The sequence below is a fragment of the Sciurus carolinensis genome (assembly GCF_902686445.1).
Source record: "Sciurus carolinensis chromosome 14 unlocalized genomic scaffold, mSciCar1.2 SUPER_4_x, whole genome shotgun sequence".
In the NCBI taxonomy this organism is placed as follows: Eukaryota; Metazoa; Chordata; class Mammalia; order Rodentia; family Sciuridae; genus Sciurus; species Sciurus carolinensis.
The window spans coordinates 3883915-3904878 of NW_025920103.1; the positions used below are offsets into that span (position 1 = coordinate 3883915).

Below are 20964 nucleotides of genomic sequence, written 5' to 3' on the forward strand. Positions count from 1 at the left end.
GTTTATAAAATGTCTAACATCAATTTTTCTAGGACTTTCCTCCAACAAGAAAAAGCCAGCAAATACTGTTCAGGACACTTGTCTAATATCTTGGTTTTTTTTTTTTAAGAAAATAAGTGAATTAGAATTGACATGCATGGGATTACTCAAATGTGTTTGTACAGAAAATTGTTTTGTGTCATCACTAAACTAAAAACAAGGTTACTAAGAGTTATGTCCTAACAGGTACAATTCTATACACAAAGGGTTCTAAAAGTTTCAACTGTGTTTCAATTAGAGTACTATAAATAACAAAATATTTAATCTTGTTAAAATAGAGTAATTTATCTAAATTCAGAAATTTCATAAGAGTTGTTTCAGAATGTGAACCAAAAGGGGTCAACAGATAGGAAAGAGAAATTAAAAGGTTCTGGGTATGGAAATATATTTAGTAAAAGGGAAAACAAAATGTTTCTGGGTAAGAAAGTGCTTATGTGATAAAATACATGAGGGTCTAAATAAGTGCTAAGAAAGTCTGTAAATAAACAAAAAGGGGGAATAGGGGAGACCTTCAGGTCCCCTAAAGATAAACTTTCTCTTTGCCTCTTTATTTTGAATGTTTTAACTCTGGATAATGAGGGTCACTCTGCCGCTGAGAGACATGGCAATCATAAACAACATGATAGAGTGACGGTAAAATGGAAGGATGTTCTTACAGGACAATGGAACGGCCCGGACCCGGTGCTTTACTGGAGCCGCGGCTCGGTTTGTGTGTTTCCACAGGATAAAACATCGCCTATCTGGGTTCCTGAGCAACTAACTCGACCAGTACCAACGCTACCAACAAGTAACTCAGACCAACATACTCCTGATAACCATGATGCTCGTAGCCCCCCTTGAACTAACTTACAACCTCTTTTTAGTCTCTTAGGGTGCTATCTCTCTCAATGTTGGAATGCTTCTAGGTTCCCGCTGGCAGTCTTAATGCGTATTCCTACCTTCCTACCAGTCCCAGTCTCTGTTACAGATGCAGAATTGCCAGTGGTACTATCAAGAAACAGGAGAGAATTTGGCATCACAGCAGCTATGGTCTCTGCAATAGTGGTTTCTGCAACAGCAGCACTAGCAACTGCCATACCTACAGCAACAGCAGTCAATCACTTGGCCGAAAATACAGCTGCAGCCTTACAGACTAAAGAGACCCTAAACCAACATCAAACAGCAGGCATACTCCTTGTAAATCAAAGAGTGGACTTACTACAAGAACAAGTGGATATCTTGCAAGAACTTTTGGGACTGGGATGTGTTTATCCTTTAAGAGCAGTGTGTGTCACCCCTATTGCTTATAATAACCTTAGCTCTGTGGTTATGTTATCTAAAAATCTCTCTGTCTACCTTACTGGTAATTGGTCATCTACGTTTGATACTCAGAGTCAATGCTACCAGGGTTCAAGTTGCATTGGTATCCAAGATGTTCTCTTTGTTATCTAAAGCCCTGGGATTGACAAAACAGTGGGCTGGAACAGTTGCTGTTCTGATTATTATCTGCTTAGGGATAGCCTATGTTATATGCAGCCAAATCAGAGCTCGCCAAGATGCCCAATGTCATCATTTGACAGCCATTGAGACAGGCACATCCCCCCAAGTATGGCTAAGCATGCTGGACCAGTAGTCAAAGACGGGTAAGATCTGTGGAAATGCACACCAACCTAAGACAGGGTTCTGACGCCTGGAGGTCAGAATTCCAATGACGGGTAAGGATATAATTTGCCATGGACAACCTAAGACAGGCATGGTCCCAAGTCATCTTTTCTTTATTTAAAGAATAAGGGGGAGATGTCAGGGGCGGGCTCTGAGGGCCCCAGAGCCACACCCTGGCCTGATCTCTAAGATGGCGCCTGGCAGCTTGCCAGAATAAGCCGTACTCATAAACAAGTTTCAGGAAGTAACTCTGATTGGCTGCTGTATATGAGGCAATCCTGGTATCTGCCTGGAGACTGTTCCTTGATAGGCTGACTTTCCTGGTAGTCTACTCTCTGATAGGCTGATGTTCTCAATATAAGTCAGAGACTTGTGGAATAAAGTGGCTTTTTGGTTCCTGTGATCAAGAGCGTACGTGTTGTGATTGTCCCCGCGGGTGGTGGGCGATCACAGACTACCTGATCAAACAGAGTACTGAAGCAGGAATAAGTGGTCATTACAAGTAAGTGTAAAGTTAAACTATATTCTTTTGGCCAATCCACTTGGACACTATGGGGTTAAGTGGGAGGGAGGCAGTCCTCATTTCCAGGTTTATCTTATCCACTTTCACTCTTCTATTTTATTCTTTTTCCACTCCCATCTTACCTAATTTTCAATGCCTTAAGGCCTCTTAGTGATTAACTTATTTCCCCCTCCCCAGGAATGCATTAATTCAGATTTTAAATAGCCTCCAATAAATGGACACATAATTTTGTCTAAAAATTTGTTAATTTCATTTTTATATATTTGTCATCATGGTGTTCCATATGCTCAAAATTATAAAGACTTGTTTATTATTTCCCACTCTTGAAGATATTTAATTCATATTCTACTATTAAAAACTTTTGTAAGTACTGGCATGTATTAACATATTAATTATTAAACAAATATTTATATAAAATATTTTATACTGAGTTTATGAATAAATAATTTCTTATCACATGCCTGTCTATGAATTTCTTTAACTTATTTTCCTATATTATTTCAATAATATTTGTAGTACATCTTAAGAATTTTCAAAATTAATATTCATCTGTCAACAAGTATTTATAGAATCTTTGCAAAAATATGTTCATTGTATGTTATACAAAAGAGAAATAAAAATAATCATACAAATGCAACCTGTTTTTATGAATTTCATACCCTTTATTGAGTAGTATAATGCACAAATGTGAGAGCTAAAAAATGAAATATATCAGATTGTTTTTTAATAGTTACTAGAGGATAACTCTTTGTAGAAGTTGTTTAAAGTTGATCAAAGCTAATTGAAATTGTTTAAAGATGAGAGCAGTAGGAACATATGCAAATAAAAATAAGTTTACCAAATTAAAATTCTAAAATTTAGGGAGAAAAGGACCTTATTTACCAGGTACTTTTCTCTCTACATGTCCTATTTTACCCAGTCAGTATCTGATGTCACTTAATTTTTGGGAGGAAGATACCAGGAAATGAACCCAGGAGTGCTTAACCAAAGAACCACAACCCCAGCACTTTTTAAAAAAATGTTTTGAGACACATGATCTGACTGACTTGCTTAGAGTCTTGCTAAGTTGCTTAGGTTGGTTTTTAATTTGTCATCATCCCGTTTCAGCCTTCCCTGCTCTACCATCATGTACAACATGTCCCTATATATTTAACAATCATTCCTCCATTTATAAGCATAAATACATACCTACCTACCTGGATAAAAAAATGAGTAATTACCAATTAGTGTGGAATAAGAAAGGTAGAATCATGTTCTTTTTTTAAGAGAGGAAGTAAAGCTTTTATTTATTTAGACTTTTAGGTGCCATGTAACCTGTATTATTTTGTAGATCACACATAGTTTTAATCAAAAGGGGATATAAAAATTTCAGATTGTAGAGATCTTCCGATACCACTTTGACCAAGTAGTCAAAGTGAACACTATCAAAAGCAAGACATTTTGCTATCAATTACTCTCTGATAAAATGTACTGAGATGGGCACATCATCATATATGGATTTAATCAAGAAAAAGCATCAAACACTGAGGGATAGACTACAAATATTCTTCAAAACATTAAAGTCATGAGAGATAAAGAAAAAAAATGAGGATCATAAAGGACACTAATGAGACATGACTACTAATTAATATGTGGGATAGATTCTGGAGCATAAAAAGCATAAAAAGTATATTAGTGGGAAAAATAGAACATGAATAATTCTAGTAATTAATACCTTCGAGTCAGTATTAATTTTCTCATTTTGATAATTATACATGTTTATATGAAATGCAATCACTTAGTGTATTGAAATGAAGAATATACAGGAAATCTTTGATTTGTATTTTAATGTGTTTGCAAATGCAAGTTTATTTCATGAAAAATTCAAGTACATTAATTAAGCTAAAGATAACTTTTGTTCATTTTTCTTTTATATAGTCTACTGTTCTCTTAAATCTGTTTATAAGAAGTGACACAAATTATTTAGCATCCTATTAGGCACTGGTGGGGAAGATAGAAAAATGATCCTCCAATAGTGCCTGCATTCTAATTCCTGAAATTTGTTGTGAATATTTACTTACATGGCAAAAAATCAGATATGATTAAATTAAGAATCTTAAATTAGGGGAATCATCCTTGATTATTTGGGTGAGCCCACTGCCATCACAAGATTTGAAGAGGTAAGCAGATGATCACAAGCAAAGATCAGAGAAAGAGATTTGAAGAACTCACACCACTGAGTTTGGATTTATAAAGAGTCCATGCATGAAACTATATCTGTATACTAGAGTAGCTAGAAAAGGCAAAGGAATGCATTCTTCCTTAGAATCTTCAGAATGATTTCTGTCTTGGTGATACCTATTTTTTAGAACTTCCTATATCCAGAACGCTATGATATTCAATTTTTCTTGTAATAAACAAATGAATTTATGGTAATTAACTAAAGCAATAATAGAAATCTAATATAGACAGTCTGTACTCAATAAGAGTACAACCCTCCACACCACTTATGTTTTCTTCAGGATGTCAAATCATTTCTGTCCCTGTAGTCTTTGGATGCCTAATTTAGTTCAGAATGTCAAATGAAGAGGAAGTTTTAGTGAATGTTTAGCAAATATTGTCCACTTAAATAAAGTGGACAATATTATTAAATTTATTTATAATAAATTAAATTTATTATGTCCACTTAAATTAAGTGGACAATATTTGATGCATGAGAGTGTGTGGTGGGGTGATCTCACTTTTTCCAACTTTACCTTTATTTATTATATTAATCATAGTGCATGTATATTGCAGGGTGATCAATAACCAAGGAAGGTAAATGAGCAGGTAATCAAATAATTGCAATTGAGTATTACCTGTCCTATAGTAGGAAAAAATAATAGAATTCAAGATTGTCACATAGAAAGAATAGCTACCTTCTGGTCAGTTGAATGTCATTCTTTCAGACATTTTGAACATCCCACTGAACTTACAACCTGTACATGTATAGGAGCGTACACAGATGGCTGACTACTTACTGATTTGTTCACATATTCAAAGGAATTTGAATAGAAATTCATTTATTTATCATAGAAGTATCCTCAACCAAAGAAAAACTTACTCTAGAAAATTAGACTCTTCTCAAAAGATCTTCAACAGGACTCATTTGAACCAAATTTCTCAGAGAAATCATTATAAACTACAGTTTAACAGTAATCTGTGCCTACTGACCAACTGTCAGATGTATAACAGTTTATTTATTTTTAAGCTCAGAGTGACATTTAATGTGCCAATCAATGTTAATAAAACACTAATCCAACAGACAAGTGCAAACATGTTTTAGATCAAAATTAGTGAGAAAACAAACAAGAGACTTTTTTTGTAATATCCAATAGCCAGTGTTATTAATTAAATGGCCAATTATACAGATCAAATATATTTTGTGAAAAACTTGGAATAGTCAGAAATCATTCTGGCATTTCAACAGCTATGTACAGTCTTACCAAGATCAGTTTATATACACAAACATTGAAGAGAAACCAGGGAAAATATTTAAAAATAAACTAACCATACAATCAAGTACAAAACTTGGGATAAGGAAGGAGACATTTTTTTAAAAAGTGTCAGGGTAGGACATTTTCAGAAAAAAATTACAAAACCAGTAATAATTATACTACATTAATACAGCATTCTAAAGGGGAGGAGGTACATTTTTTCAATGCACTAGCTTCAAAGCTCAAAGAGAAAAAAGGCAAATAGCCACTTTTCATCAAGAGCAGCTATGCATTTCACATAATTGTTTCAAAAGAAAGCCTATTAACAATGATTGTTTAATGCTACAATTTTACAGCAAAGACAAAATTAAAATAGCTGCAAATTCACAAGGCGATACTTCCACAGAATTATCATTCCATGGTTAATGTAATGCCTACAAAGTGCTCCCAGTTGGATATACAAGTATATTTCAAAATAGAAAGAAAGAAAGAAAGGAAGGAAAGAAAGAAAGAAAGAAAGAAAGAAAGAAAGAAAGAAAGAAAGAAAGAAAGAAAGAAAGAAAGAAAGAAAGAAGGAAGGAAGGAAAGAAAGAAAGGAAGAAAGAAAGTTTGGTAGATTAAGGTTGAAACACAGGTACAATGGAGAAGCTGAAGAGTACTAAGTCTCTTAGTATTTCCCTTTCTGAATGGAATTATATTTGTAATAAAGCCCTTGAGTCCTTTCTACAGGTACTACAGGGAAAGATACATTTTTATTAAAATGCAACAAAAAACTGTAATCAGCACACCACTACAATGGTTAACCCTGCAAAGGCTGGTGTAACATTCAACAGTGACTGACTGACATCCTACGGAAGATAAAACTACACAAAAGCCTGATAGAGCAATGGTCAAAATACAGCTTTCAATTGTAATTCACAAATAAAAGTCCTGAAAAGTATTTCAGTAAAACTACTGACACTAAATAAAGTAATTGCAAAGTAGATTCTAGCAGTGATTTCAACCTAGCTTTCTCTTGTCACAGTTATTTGGAGGAAGATGAGAAATGAGAAGTTCAGAATATAGTAAGGCTGACAGAGTGGTTCATTTTCTTTCCAATAAATCAAGAGGTTCTATTACTCTGGGTCATGGACCTAGTGGTCATCCAGTTAGTGAAGGGTGATCTTTCCTCAGCTGCAGATTTTGCCATCTCGGCTTTCTTGAGTTTTTTTTGCAAAAGTGAAGTGGAGAGAAGTGAGGTGCTCTCCACACAGGAGAGATACAGGGAGAATGGACACGTGGAGAAGCACGTGGTGAGTAGGTGAGCACTGCTGCCATCCCAGCTGCTCAGAGGCCAAGGTCTGAGGGTGGCCAGTCCAGGCATCAGCAAGACCCTTCCTCAAAACACAACCCAAGAGGGCTGGGATGTAGCTCAGCCCACAGCATCCTGGGTTAAAGCACCAGATCCTCACAAGAAAGTGCACATGCATCTGTTTGTCTTTATCTATTTGCATACCTGTGTCCACAGACACATAGATACATATCTTCATACGGATGTAGATGTTTAAACACTTCACTGATCTCCAGGGTCCTGATGAGAAATGGGATCTGTCGAACACCTTGAAGAAAGAAGGCATACACACAAACATGCACACACACACACACACACACACACAGGAGTACACATGCACACGTACACACATGCATGTGCCCACACATGCATGTATACACACATTCTCGCTCACACACTGGCACACACATATTCACACTCTTACACACATGCACACACGCACACACACATGCATGCTCACACATGCACACATGTACATACATGCACTCACGTACATGTACACTCATACACATACACTCACACATGCACACTCATACACATACAAAATCACACATACACACATTCACACACACACTCTTACATGCACACACACATGCACACACACTCACACTCTTACAAACATGCACACATGCACACACTCACGCACATACATGCTCACACATGCACACATGTACACACTCACATGCACATTCATACACATACACACTACTCACACATGCACACACATTCACATGCCCGCTCTTTCTCTCTCTCTCTCTCTCTCTCTCTCACACACACACACACACACACACACACACACACATGCACACACAGTTGCTTCTTTGAGTTTTATTCCAGGTGAAGGCATGCATAATATTTGAGGCACACTACTTGGTCAAAAGTTCCTTCTTCCAAAGAAGAAAGAAGTCTCAAGCCATGTTCTAGTTCTGGAAAGTGCCCTGTATCTGAGGCCACTGGACACCAATATGAAGCAGCCCCAGCAGAGGAACAGCTAGAGGTCACAGGGAGTGAACTCGACAGGCAGAGGGAGAAAGGCCAGAGGAGCTCAGAGGAGGAGAGAGCAGACAGGTCCACTGCCATCACTGGGCAGGAGGGAACCCTGAGAGAGTGCCAAGACCCTGCACTGGGGAAGCAAGACACCTCTCTTTACAGTGGTATAGCACAGGGACAGCACTGGCCGATGACTTGTGGAACACAGTGTTACGGCACAGGCTGCAGTTCAGGGGCCAGGACAGAACTGGAAGCAGGAGATGGCCTTGGAGAGGTCCCCGCTCCCCACCATCCATCACAGCAAACCTGGGCTCCAGGCTCTTTCCATCTGTCTCAGGAAACACTGTGACCTTCCAAAGCACCTTGAATATGGTAAGGTTCTCCTTGTTCTGCCCACCCACTACCCAAGCAAGGTCTGAACTCCTTTTGTTCAGGGCTACCCCTGCCCTAAGACAGACCTGGTTTCAGAAGTTGCTTTGGGAATTCTGCCAGCTACATCTGCTGGACACATGGGCTGCATCTTCCATAAACCTTTGATCAAATAAATCATGGTCCAGCCTCTGTTATGTGACACACATCAGGGCCATCAGCAGGGCAGGGCCAACACCAGCTTTCCAAGGGAAGCCTCCCTGTTCTATGCTGCCCCTGGTGGGGCCCTGGTGCTCCTGCAGCCTATGCCAGTGGATAAGGAGACAGTGGTCAAGCCAGAAACCCCAGGAGGCCAACCAAGGAGGAACCCAGCAGCCAGAGCAGGAAGAGGTGAGTAGAGGACCAGCCCTTCTAGGATGAGCACTGAGCAAGCAGGGAACTAGAAGGGACTTTCAACCAATGAGGACACAGAGGGGTCAGGGAAGGACAGACATCAGCCACCCAGGCCTCACACCTGGGAATCTGATACACCTATCAGCCACCAAGGGGGCCACAAGGACCAGAGAGCACCCTGGCTCACCGCAGCTTGGGCAGTCTAACCAGGAGAGGAATATCTGGCCCCACTAAGCCCAGGAGGACACCAGCTACTCTGGGCCCATTACCAGATAAAAGAGGATTACAGGTCACATGCTCCGAAGCTCACCCAGGGGCCAGCAGGGCATTAGAGCAAAGGAAATTGAAGTGCAGTGGTGGAAAGGCTTATCTGACAGATGCCACCCTGAAGGGAGAGGGAGTGTTCCAGTGGAGTGGGGCTTCCTGACTCTCTGCAGTGAGACTGCAAAACAGCGCTGTAAAACCTCTGGGGAGCCAAAAGGCTGCCAAAGTCAAAGAAGAAAAGATCACTGACGCAGGGTGAGAAGACCTGAGTAGGAGAAGTCCACTGCAGCCACGCTGGCAGGCTTCTGTCTGCAGAGGCTCTGTCTTCCACCATTTCCTCATCTGCAGAGTGGAAAACTGTTCTCAGGGCCATTATGAGATCAAAGGACATAATGGACACAAATGTCCGTTTAAAATGAGAAGTCTTCCATTGACTCACAAGAATGGGGCCAGTTTCTCAAACAAGTTGCCATGTCCTCTCCCACAGCAAGTTACCTTTGGAGCTGCTTTCTTAAAACAGAGCAAGGGAGGAGTTTACGCATCTAATCACCCACTGTGTCTAAGGACATCCACACTGCTTAATAAACAAAGCTGGATTATCACAGGATCAAGACTGGATGGGCCATGGCTTCTGGGCAGTGGATGCAGCAGCAGATTTAAAATGTATATGTTTGGATTAGAGCGGTGTAGATCAGGACCTGTTCCCAGGATGTTCTGCATTATTATTTCTGGATTAAGAGATGATTTGAGAAAAGGACACTTTCAAAGGGCAGATGAGGCAAACAGACCCCACAATCACTTCTAAGGAAGTTTATATCAAAGTATGATGAAATAATAGAGGAATGTAAACCTGCAACAACTAGGGAGACACCAGGAGAAGGCTGCAGCTGGCAGGTGCTGGAATCTGCACAGGATTGAGGCACCAGAGGAAAGGGGTCATCAGGCTGCCCTGTGGGTGCCCTGCTTTGCCAGTGTGCACACACTTCAAAGGTGGAGATCTCTACAAGATGATGACGAAGTCCATGGCTGATGTACCACTGTGGGTATGGGTGAATGCCTTCAGGATCCTTCCTGTTGTGAAGGCTCTGGTAGAATATCCGTAACAGTCTTTCCTCTATAATTGCTCTCATTGGTTCACTGAAATGTACAATCTCACACAATACTTTTGAAATCATTTATTTGAAAGATCCTAAAAATACCTAACTTCAGCTCTTAACCCTTAAGAATGCTGCACTGTTAATGGACTAGTGGAACAGTTAGTGAATTACTACTAGAGAGCAGCAGAGGAATGCCAGAGAACTACTAGTGAGCACCAGAGGAATGCCAGAGAACTACTAGTGAGCACCAGAGGAATGCAGAGAACTACTAGTGAGCACCAGAGGAATGCAGGAGAACTACTAGTGAGCACCAGAGGAATGCCAGAGAACTACTACTAGTGCCAGTGGAATGACTCATGAACCACTATAAGCCCTGATGGCGTGACTCATGAAGTACTAGTAATCCCTGGAAGAAAGACTAGTGAACCACTAGTAAGCCCTGGTGGCAAGATTAGTGAACTAGTAGTAGCCCTGGTGGCAAGACTAGTGAACTAGTAGTAAACCTGGTGGAAAGACTAGTGAACTAAAGTAAGTCCTGGAGGAACAACCTGTGAACCACTAGTAAGCCCTGGAGGAGCAACTAGTGAACTACTAGTAAGCACCACCAGTTTCAAAGAGGATTCTGCAGCACATCAATTGTGATGGCCCGGCACCAGTGCAATGTCTCCATATCATGGATTACATGTCTCAAATACATTTGTGACTTTTCTAATCTCAGTTTTTCTTCTTGTGCTCTACTTATTAAAAAAAAGCATGTCTTCTCTTTCCTTTTCCAGATGACTTGTCTCCAAGATGTGTTTAAGTCTGTCTACTAGGGGAGAGCTCAAACTCAACAGGCAGGGAATCTTTGAGCACAGAACTCCCCTGCATGATGGCTGCTGTTGGACTCCCAAGGGCTGGAGAAAGGCAGAGGGATCTGCCTTCAAGAGGGATCTCATGGTCATGAGTGGACTTCTTGCAGAAGCCGACACTGTCCTTTGCCTTTATGAGGGAGCAGGACTTGCGTGATGCAGCTGGGGTGTCAGGGCCAGAAGGTCAGCCTCAGGACCCACCACAATTCAGGGGCTGACACTCCACCTCGCATTCAGTGATCCCCATCAAGGAAGACTTTCCAGGACAGATGTGGGATATTACTTACCTATTTATCAGGGCCAGTCCTTTTGGTCCTGAAGAACCATAGTGGTTCTTAATCTCAGACTTGTTTATGCTTTAGCTTACATAACAATGTAAAAGTGAAAGAGTTTGACGAGCTTCCCAAAACACTTACCTAATACATTACTACCAAAAACAAGCAAGCAAACATTTAGATTATGGGGATGAGCTTGTGGATTTAGGGTAAATAAAAGGCATTTTTGAATCATTAAGTTGTGAGAAAATGCTAAGCAAATTGTGTCTAGGCAAATTGATTTGGCCATTCGTCTCAACTTGAAATTGGTAGACATTTCTGTCAATTTTGCTTCTGAAGCCAGAGAGTAACCACTTTATTTAAAGTTTCTGTGCGTCAGACAAGTCTCTTCCCTGAAACTTGGTTTCAGATTTCTTATGAGCAGCAGGGCACAGCATAATTGTTCTGGGCTGCTCTGAAGATGAAGAGGAGCAGTGGATGTGGAAGTACCTTATAAACAGCCGTGGTCATTCAGGATTAGGATGCTGTAATAAATACAAGTGCTTTCATTTACAATGTGAAATCAAAGCACAAGAAACAACTTTAACATTAGCAGATAACTGATGTTATGAACAAACAGTGAAATTTCAAGGAACATTTTCAAAATGTAACAACACACATGAAAAAAGAGAGCATTTTTCAAAACTTTCAGAATACTGACATTTTCAGAACATAATGGGGTGCAAGATGGATTGATGATAGAATTATGCAATGTTTTTATAAGCAAGCAAGAATACTCTTGAGAGTGACTAGTTTGTTTGGGGCTTTTAAATATTTTTTAAAATTTTACATATTTTATCCTATTTATCTGACATCATCTTTAAAAATTATCCTAAGTCTTTTTTCCCTTTTAAAAGTTACTCTTGGTGCACTGGCTGTAAACAGTAGTGGGCTCATTGTTACAGATTCCTACATGCACACAATAGGCAGTATGATCTGGTCATTCACTTGGGGGCTTTCTCAGACCAAGACCTCTCACTTTGCAGCCTTTGTCTGTGCTATGTGGCCCCCAAACTTATTAGAATCATATGTAAAATGCTCTTATGTACATACATGTTCTACAATGTAGCACTCTGTGCTGAGGTGAGCATCCTGGTCCATCCGGGGATTGGATGTGCACTCCCTAGCAACATCCAGGTTGCAGCATGGCAGGGCTGGCTATGATGTCAAAGCTTTGCCTTGCCTTTCACTTTGTGGAGACAGTCACGTCTGCTAGGTGTTGCTGTTCAGTGGCCATCCAATGTGCCCAATAAGAGAGCATTGGTGTTCTGCATATGCCTTGACCTCAGGAGGCAGGGAGGCAATCTCGAGGTGTGCATGCCCCCATGTGGGTCATGTCTCACTGCGGTGTGCTGTGAAGGGGGATCAGACACAGGCCCCTGGCCACTTCCCACCAGCAGCATCTAAGCTGGAGGGCCTGCTCCTGAGCAAATTGGGTCCTTGAGCATTACTTTTCCTTCTTTTTAAAGACAGTATTTCCAAGTCAGTGCATGGTGCTGTCCCCTTAGTGTGTGTCAACTGTCTGAAAACAGTATCAACAGCCCTGGTATAAAAGAGAGTTGTTCATGGTTCCTATGCTATGATTCTAAAAAGTCACAGTGATGTCAAAAACCATTTCTCAGGACTTTCTGAGTTCAGATCTATTTACTTCAGTCTCATTTTACATTCAGTATTAACCTTCCATCTCATTTTACCTACATCTGTGTAGGGAAGGGTGTTGCCTCAGAGGACACCAGACATTGATGTGACTTTTAGCTGTTGATAGAACATACACTTGATTAAAGTCCCTGTCTTGGCTGTGTCTTCAGGCTGTGGAGTGTGCATTCTTCCAGCATGCAGTTGCAAGAGTGCTGTCTTGACTTCCTCTTTGAAGAAACCCACAAATGTGTACCATCTCCATGCACTTCAGCTGTCACCAGCTGTGGTGTGAGCTGAAATTATCCCAGTCAGAAATTTGTGCATGCTTCTAACTTGAGTGAGTTCTGTAACCTGATTATTATGTTTAATGGTCTCCACATTACAGGGCAGTGCCTACGAATTCCACTCAAATTAGTTAATTTCTGATAGTGCATAATAAGTTCTTATAGAGTTCCTTCAAAGTTCAACACAACCTTATTTTATAAAATGAATTCTTTTTCTCTAAAAATGAATTCTTTTCTCTCTAAAAAGGCAGCAAGTTATTTCAGAGGAAGATTTACAACACACATTGGACAGTTCAGCTATCCATTTATGCAATTTCAGTCATAGTTTTCTTCCTTAAAGAAAAGATTCAATCTAGAGTTTTCACAAGTGAGGTCAGAATACTTCAGAGAAATATATGAGACATCAGATGAGCATCATGTTCAAATCTGCTACAGAAAAACATTGATAAACGAAAGTCAAGGGCCATTTACCAGTTTACTGAAATAAATCTGTTTCCAAAAAATCAGGAAGTTATTGAAAGTAGTGACATGTAAACTATGGACATTTCTTATAAATGTGAGGCTTGTAGACTTTAAAGTGAAATTAAATAAGTCTAGCTTAGTCAGTTCTTGAAAACATGGGCATCATATCAGGACCCAGTGCCCAGCTGTTCTGGAGTCAGGTCTGTCTCTTCAGCTCTCAGGGAAAATCCAAGGACAAGTATTACTATGTTGCTACTTTGTTTTTATTCCACACTGATCACTCTACCCTTAATTTTTTAAATGCAAAATAAGCAACACTTTTAGAAAATCTTGACAGAATTCATAGTACCATATGCATTTCATGTTTTCTAAATATTTCAAAAGACTAAAATTCATGGATTTTTTGGTTTGCAGTTTTTAGTAAAACACAAAAGAAAAATGGAAGGCATGGATCTTGCATCTTTGGGTTTTGTATTCAGGAAGTGAACTACCCAAAATATTCCTGCTTCCAGCACTGGCTTTGGCCCTGTGGGCTCTGGAAGGGAAAATTCCAGGAGTCTGCACACATCAGGACAAACACAGCAGCACACTGAAATGGGGTGATTTTCCCCCAGAAATATAATGGGATTCATGGTCAACTACTGCCAAGTGGCATAACAGAATATCAGTAGTCTTGTCTTACAGGTCCCATTGTGCAACTGTCTGCTTAAAAACAGTGGCAAAGTATGTACTCCTCTTCCTGGGTGGAAACTGACATCCAAGTACACTGCACACACCCTAGAGTGGTTTCATTTTCCCTTTGTAATAAAGAGCAAATATAAAGCAGAAAGTGCCCTAACTTTACCACATAAAATACAATGTATTTCTAAATGGAGTATTTAAATAGAGCAGGAGTTGGATTTTGAAATCAGTTTTCAAACAACAATTTCGTATGGTTTACTTGGTAACTATTCAAAGGTGCTGTGGTTTCTACTAAATGGTTGGGGACCACAGGGTATAGATAAGTTATATTCCTCAGAACAATAATTCCAAAATAAATGCTTTAAAATTTTATAAATTATTTCAAAATCTGATGAGAAAGCTGAGTGGTCTGCATAGATTCTGCTTGCCTGCCACTCAACACACAAGGCTGGGTCACACATTTTTTTCTTGGTGACTAATGGGTGGCAACTGACTGGTCAGGTTCTGTACATAACCAGGTATTCCTGGTGGTGCCTGGCTCTCCAAGGCAAGACAGACCAGGGGACAGGGAGCAGGAAGGGCAGAGGACTCATGGCTGCCTTGATCACTGGAATCAGCGACCCCATCTGAGAAACCAAGTGAGGGAGGCTGAGGAGTCCCTCAGCTGCTCTTGTGCTGTTAGCTCAGGCACATGACTCCATCCCAGTGTCCGTCTGTCACACCAAAAATGAGAGATGCTTTCTTCTAAAGGTGGTGACAACAAAAGCAATCAGTTTTAAAATACACATTCAGCTCTCTAGGTAGGCTACTACAGAAACGAAGACAGGAAGTCTGCTGTGGACTCACCCCAACGTCTCTCCTTCATATCAAACGATTTGTTAAAGTTTTAAAACCCTTTCCCCTGTCAGATGCAATGTCTGGAGGAGGAATTCAAGTGAGAAAACTAAGATTTGAACTGCCAGGCTCAGGACGCCATTGAAAATGTCTCTCCAGGTTATCTGAAGACTGACCCACGATTGGGAATTCCAATGCAGACCCTCCCTGGGTCTGGGCAAGCTGGTGACATTGGTCTTTTTTCTTTAACATTCATGCTTTACCACATGAATGTTAATAAGACCCAGGACAAATCATTTAGGGTGGGGGATTACCTCATTCATTGGAGGGTATTTTTCAATTATATATTTTGTTACATCTTCAGAAATAAAAGCTGTATCTGCAAGTGATTAAAAGATGTTTTAATATTCATGGTTTCATTTCTGCTGAAATAAATGCGTAATTTAAACCACACATCATAGTAATTTAGGCCCATTACAGAGTTCTAGCTTTTTTATGATAGTTACTAATTAAAATAGTGACATGCCACGCTGAGCCTCAGTCTTTGACATATGGGTTGAATAAATAAAAAGTCTTGACAAAAAAATGAGGAGAAGGCTGCAAGCTTCAGTGTGTGGAAAAGATTAAGAACATTCATGTAGTTCAGCACTGTGCAGAGCAGGAGCCTGGAATGCCTTTCTTTAAAGGAAGAAGCAAGGAGTTTTTGAGAGAAATTTGAAATAGTACAAATCTCTCTAACTTCTGGGCCCCTCATTTCCAGTTGTCCCCCTCCCCCAAATAGGAATTTAAACTCATAAGTGCCACTTTTACAGAACAAATGATGGGATATTTTAATATAATCCTGAATATAGGTTTAGATTGAAAATGGGAATTGGGACCATAATTAATTATGTTCAGAATTTTTTTAAACTTGAAGAAGGCAGGGAAAAGTTAATGACATTTCACAAGACTGCAACCTTTTAAAGTTCATGGATTGAAACTTTGGTGAGACAGTATCTCTTGGCATTTGATCAATCCCATATGCAGAATGAGTGTGAGCAATTAATTCGGTTTTGTTTTCACTTTCTGAAACCACAGTAATAAGAAACTGACAAAATCAAACCAAGATTAAATACATCCCTTAGCTAGTGTTATGGCCTTATCATCACTATTAATAAGCATAATTAATAATAGTAAATACCAATCACCCTCAGCACCCTGCTCCACATGCGTGTGCCCCTCCATCACTTCATCAGGATAAAAAAACAATTCAATCCCATCAAATCCTTGGCAGCTGCTCCCTCCGGAGGGAAGTTTTATCTCTACTGCTGCCAATCCAGGGAGGACTTCTCTCGTTTGAATGGGGCAGAAAAGTAAGCTGTGTCTTATTTACTTCCATTGACCACTCCCCTGGTTCTCAAGGGCACCCCTGGACCGGTGGGAGGCGGGAGGAGAGGGGGCAGATTTCCTCCTCCGCAAAAGAAAAAGTGTTCAGGAAGCCAGGCCGAGGAGGAGGGCGGGGGGGAGAGAGGGCAGTGTGTTGGGCGAGATCAGCAACTCAGTGAAAAATAAATTCTCCATTGTGAATTAGTGGGACTGAAAGAGGAGAAGTAAACAGATTTACCAACCAAATTAAGTTGCTAAAGAGAACTTGAAGAAACAAAACGAGATATTTGCTCAGGTTCATTTCCTGCTCAAGGTCTTGCTTCCAGGGAGTGGAATGTTCCTGGAGCAAATGGACAGCGCCCTGAAGGGGGCTGACAGGGGAACCACAACCCAGGCTAGCGCCAGCCCAGCGCCCCGCACAGGTGCCGGCAGACACCCGGTGCTGGGCCGCGGAGGGCTCTCTCGCCTCAGTCTGGTTGGGCTGCTGAGAACCCGCACCCCAAATCCAGCAGTTGCAAAGTATCCCCAAGAGCAGCAGGATTGCGAAATCACGCATTTGGGCTCCTGAGAGTATGAACCTCAGAGAGGCTCAGGGCGGAGGATAGGCGTTGCAGGCGGGGGCGAACCCCACTAGCGAACAGAGGGGACGAGGCACGACACCAGATGGAGGTGGCTGCGGCCAGAGGGGCGTCCCTTGGTGGCGCTCTGCTCCAGAGCTACAGGAGGAGCCGCCCCCGGCTGCCCCGCAGGAGCGTTAGTTTCTCTAATGGCGCTAGCCAGCAACGTAGAGTACAAAAGCAGACCTGGAGTGGTGGAATCCCTGGGAAGGCGGAGCGGGAGTTCAGCGCGCTGTGGGACCTGATCCTGCGGACTTTCTCGGGCTGCAGGCAGAGGCATAAGCCCCGTGAGAGAGGTGACAGGCTGCCCCGCAGGAGGGACCAAGCCAGGATGGAAGCTCTGAGGCTTCCTGGACTCGCTGCACTGGCTATGAAGCTCCCAGAACTCCCTGGCCCGTGCGCTTTCCCTCCAGCTCCTAACAGTACGGAGCCATCTGGCCATGAAACTGGCTAGAAAAATCGAGTAGGACCTGCTCCACGACCCTTATGCTCTGTCAGGGGCGGGCTCTGAGGACCCCAGAGCCTCACTGTGGCCTGATCTCTAAGATGGCGCCTGGCAGCTTGCCAGACATAGCTGCACTCATATACAAGTTTTAGGAAGTAACTCTGGTTGGCTGTTGTACATGAGGCGATTCTGGTATCTGCCTGGAGACTGTTCCTTGATAGGCTGACTTTCCTGGTAGTCTACTCTCTGATAGGCTGATGTTCTCAATATGAGTCTGAGGCTTGTGGAATAAACTCTCCCTTTTGGTTTCTGTGATCAAGAAAAGCGTAGGTGTTGTGATTGCCCACCGCCTGCGGGCGGTGGGCGATCATAATGCTCCTCTGGGTCGGGCGCCCTCGAAACCTCGCTGGGTCCTTCCTAGCTTAGGGACGAGCTAGCCTAAGCAAGCCTAGCTTGGTCTGGCTGAGCCCTCGGTGTGAAGCTGCTGTGCCAGTCCTGGGGTGGCGGGCTAAGGCGTCCAGGAGTCAGGGATTGCTTTCCTTTAGCACTTACCTTAAAATATGTTTGCTCTTCCAGGGGGCAGAGGAAAGATCCCTCCCCGAGGTGTGGCGTATGAAACAGTCCACGTCCTGGCTCTGGCCAAGATGCTAAGCACTGGTACTGAGGAACCAAGAGGACGGTAGGGCAGGGGCGGAAGCAGATAAGAGGAAAATCAGCCGACCCAAGTGTCCCAACTTTGCGTAGGGCGCCGCTAACTTCAAAGATCAGCGAAGAGCTGGCACCGCGGCAGCCGCCAAAGTTGCCGCGAAATGGAGCGGGAACGGCGTGGGCCAGGGAACCCTGCACAGCCGGGAAGCGGCGGGAGGTCCTTTCAAAGGGAGCGGAGCGTGCGGCCCAGTGGCGGGAGGATGCAGCGAGGCGGGCGGGTCTGCAGGTAGTCACTCACCCAGGGCGCTGGGCGCACCAGTAAGTGGGAGAGTGCAGCCGGTGCCTGGCGCAGGGCTCCGCTCTGTGTGGCTGGAGCGGGGATTGTGTGCGCACTTCTGAGTGTCACTGCTCAAGCCTGAGCCTCTCCACCTCCCGCCCCACTGCTGCCCTTCCGCCTCCTTCCTGCTTTGCCTGCCTCCTCCCCCTGTCCCCCTTTCCCTCCCTCCTGCTGCGCGCCAGGGTGTGCACGCACACACACACACACACACACACACACGCGCGCGCGCGCACACAAACACCCCCTTTCTCCCCCACACACCACGCCCAGTGACCCAGCGCTCTCAAACAGGACGCTGGCGGGCAGAATCGCGGGGACACATTACTTTCCTTGCCTCCCTACCACACAGGGGAGGAGAGGGAGGCCTCCCAGACCCTGGGGAAGCTGCAAAATCCAGCGGGATGTGGGCGGGGAATCCTCTCAGTCAGGCAAAGGGGGTGTACAATGGAGGGGTTTGCTTAGGGGTGCGGTAGAGAGACGAGTTAAACCCAGAAGGTTGGAGGTCAGATGGAGGCGGAACGCTGAGTGTGCAAGCTGTGCATTTGTGGCCCACTTTCCACCCAACCTCTGCTGACCACAGCACACTCAGTACCGCTTCCCCTTGGCACAGACCAGCTTCCTCTGGTGGAAATTCAGCAGCTGTTTTAATAATTTAAAAGCGACCCTACAGGACCAGTGAACAGTGTGTGAAGCCCTTAAGGCTGACTAGGTAATTAGGATTAGAAATTACCTAATTAGCAACCTGGCCAGAGCCTAGGAAAACAGGGGTGGTGGGGCAGGGAAGAAAGTACCCAGTGATTTAGTGATCTCATTTCGCAGTTGTGAATCTAGTTTCTAGCAAACCTGATTTTTTTTTTAGACTTGAGTTTTGGAGTGTTAAGTTCTAAGAATATACTGTTTATTAAAATATAGTGTCAGTATTGAAAGCATGAAAGACACCTTCCCTCTTCTCATTCTGTTAGTAAAATGAAGATAAATAAGATGGAAGTCAGCCTCACCGAGATCACACTAAGAACTATGATCTTTTTGTTAAATACCTTTAAATCCTTGGTTACAGGACAGTCCAATTCAGCTCCTAAAGTTTTGTGGCTACTAGATGACAGTATTGCCATAGGTGGATTTATGAAACCATTTAAATGACAAAAAACAGTTTTAAAGGCTAAAAGGGACATTTCAGATCATAGCAGGCTTATATTTTGCAGATGAGGTGGGGAAAATGCAGCCCTGGATCTCTCCTCCTCTGTAGAAGTGACTTCTGCACTTGATGTATGACCCAGAGCAGGTCATTTAGACCATCATTAAGAAACATTAAATTTCTGCTGTGTGTACCAGGTATATCTTAAGTGCTGAGGTTTAAAAGTAAGACATGGTGTCCACCTTTAAAGAACTCACAGCAAAGTGGGGAGACAGGCATAAATGCAAATGTGTTCAGCCCCATGAAATATCTTTGAGGGTCCTGTGGGAGCCCAGAAGAAGAAGCTGTCAACTCCCTGCAGAAGGTGGTAGTGGTTTGGCATAGAGCTCTGGAGCACCTGGAAGAGAATTCCAAGCAAAAGAAGATGGGGAGGGGTGGAACATTCCACAAACAGAAATAAGTCACAAGGTCGAGAAGTGTCAAAGTGCAAGGTGTGTCCTGGTAACTGAGACACCTGAGAGAGTGGGCTGCAGGTGGTGCATAGAAGCCAGACCACATCAGGCTTGGTGACCCTGAGAGCCAGAGTTTCCCTGAAGGTGTTGGATGTTCTGGGAGCTCTTACAAGTTTTAGGCCAGGACAGATCTTCAGGTTTTAAAGTGTCTTCAGATACCTGTTTTAGGAAGTTTCCTCTGGCACCCCTGTGGAGGAAAAATGGGGAGAGAAAGTCATTTCCAGAAGACAAAGGTTGGAGGAAGCGAAAGTGCCACTTGGGAGCCAGCAATTCCAGAGATACTATGTTCCAGAGGTATTTTGCAGTGGAATAGAGGGGCTAGTTCTTGGGCCATGGAGGGGAAGGCAGGGAGGAGTCCAGGCTGCTCCTGGCTGGGCAAGAGGCAGGCCATGGTGACCTGAAGCAGGAGACACCCACACAGAGAAGGGCAGAAGCGGGGGCACTGTGCTGAGCTCTGTTTTACATTTGTTGAGCTGGGGGTGCTGGTGATGTCAGCATGTTGGCAGCCAGAGGGGATTTCCTGGAGAGAGAGGGTTCAAGCTGGAAGGGCACCTCAGAAGGCCTCAGCATGAAGACTTGCAAAGTCAGGGAGGAGGCAGGCAGGTGGGAAGAGAGGACCAGGGGTGGATACAGATGCAATAGCAGGACATGGTGTGGGAGGCACTTGAAGAGGAAGAGGTGTTGTGAAAGACAAATGAAGACCAGAAAGGAAGGCATAGAACAAGAAGCGCCTGTGTATA

The 20964-nt window shown here is 42.9% G+C and overlaps 1 long non-coding RNA gene across 1 annotated transcript; it reads right to left on the reverse strand.

Moving 5' to 3' along the window:
* Positions 1-10164: 10164 nt before the first annotated feature.
* Positions 10165-18654, reverse strand: LOC124973055 (uncharacterized). Its single transcript, XR_007106608.1, has 2 exons — positions 18145-18654; positions 10165-11751 (listed from the first exon to the last, which is right to left on the reverse strand). It is a non-coding gene; the product is annotated as an uncharacterized LOC124973055 (long non-coding RNA).
* Positions 18655-20964: the final 2310 nt, after the last annotated feature.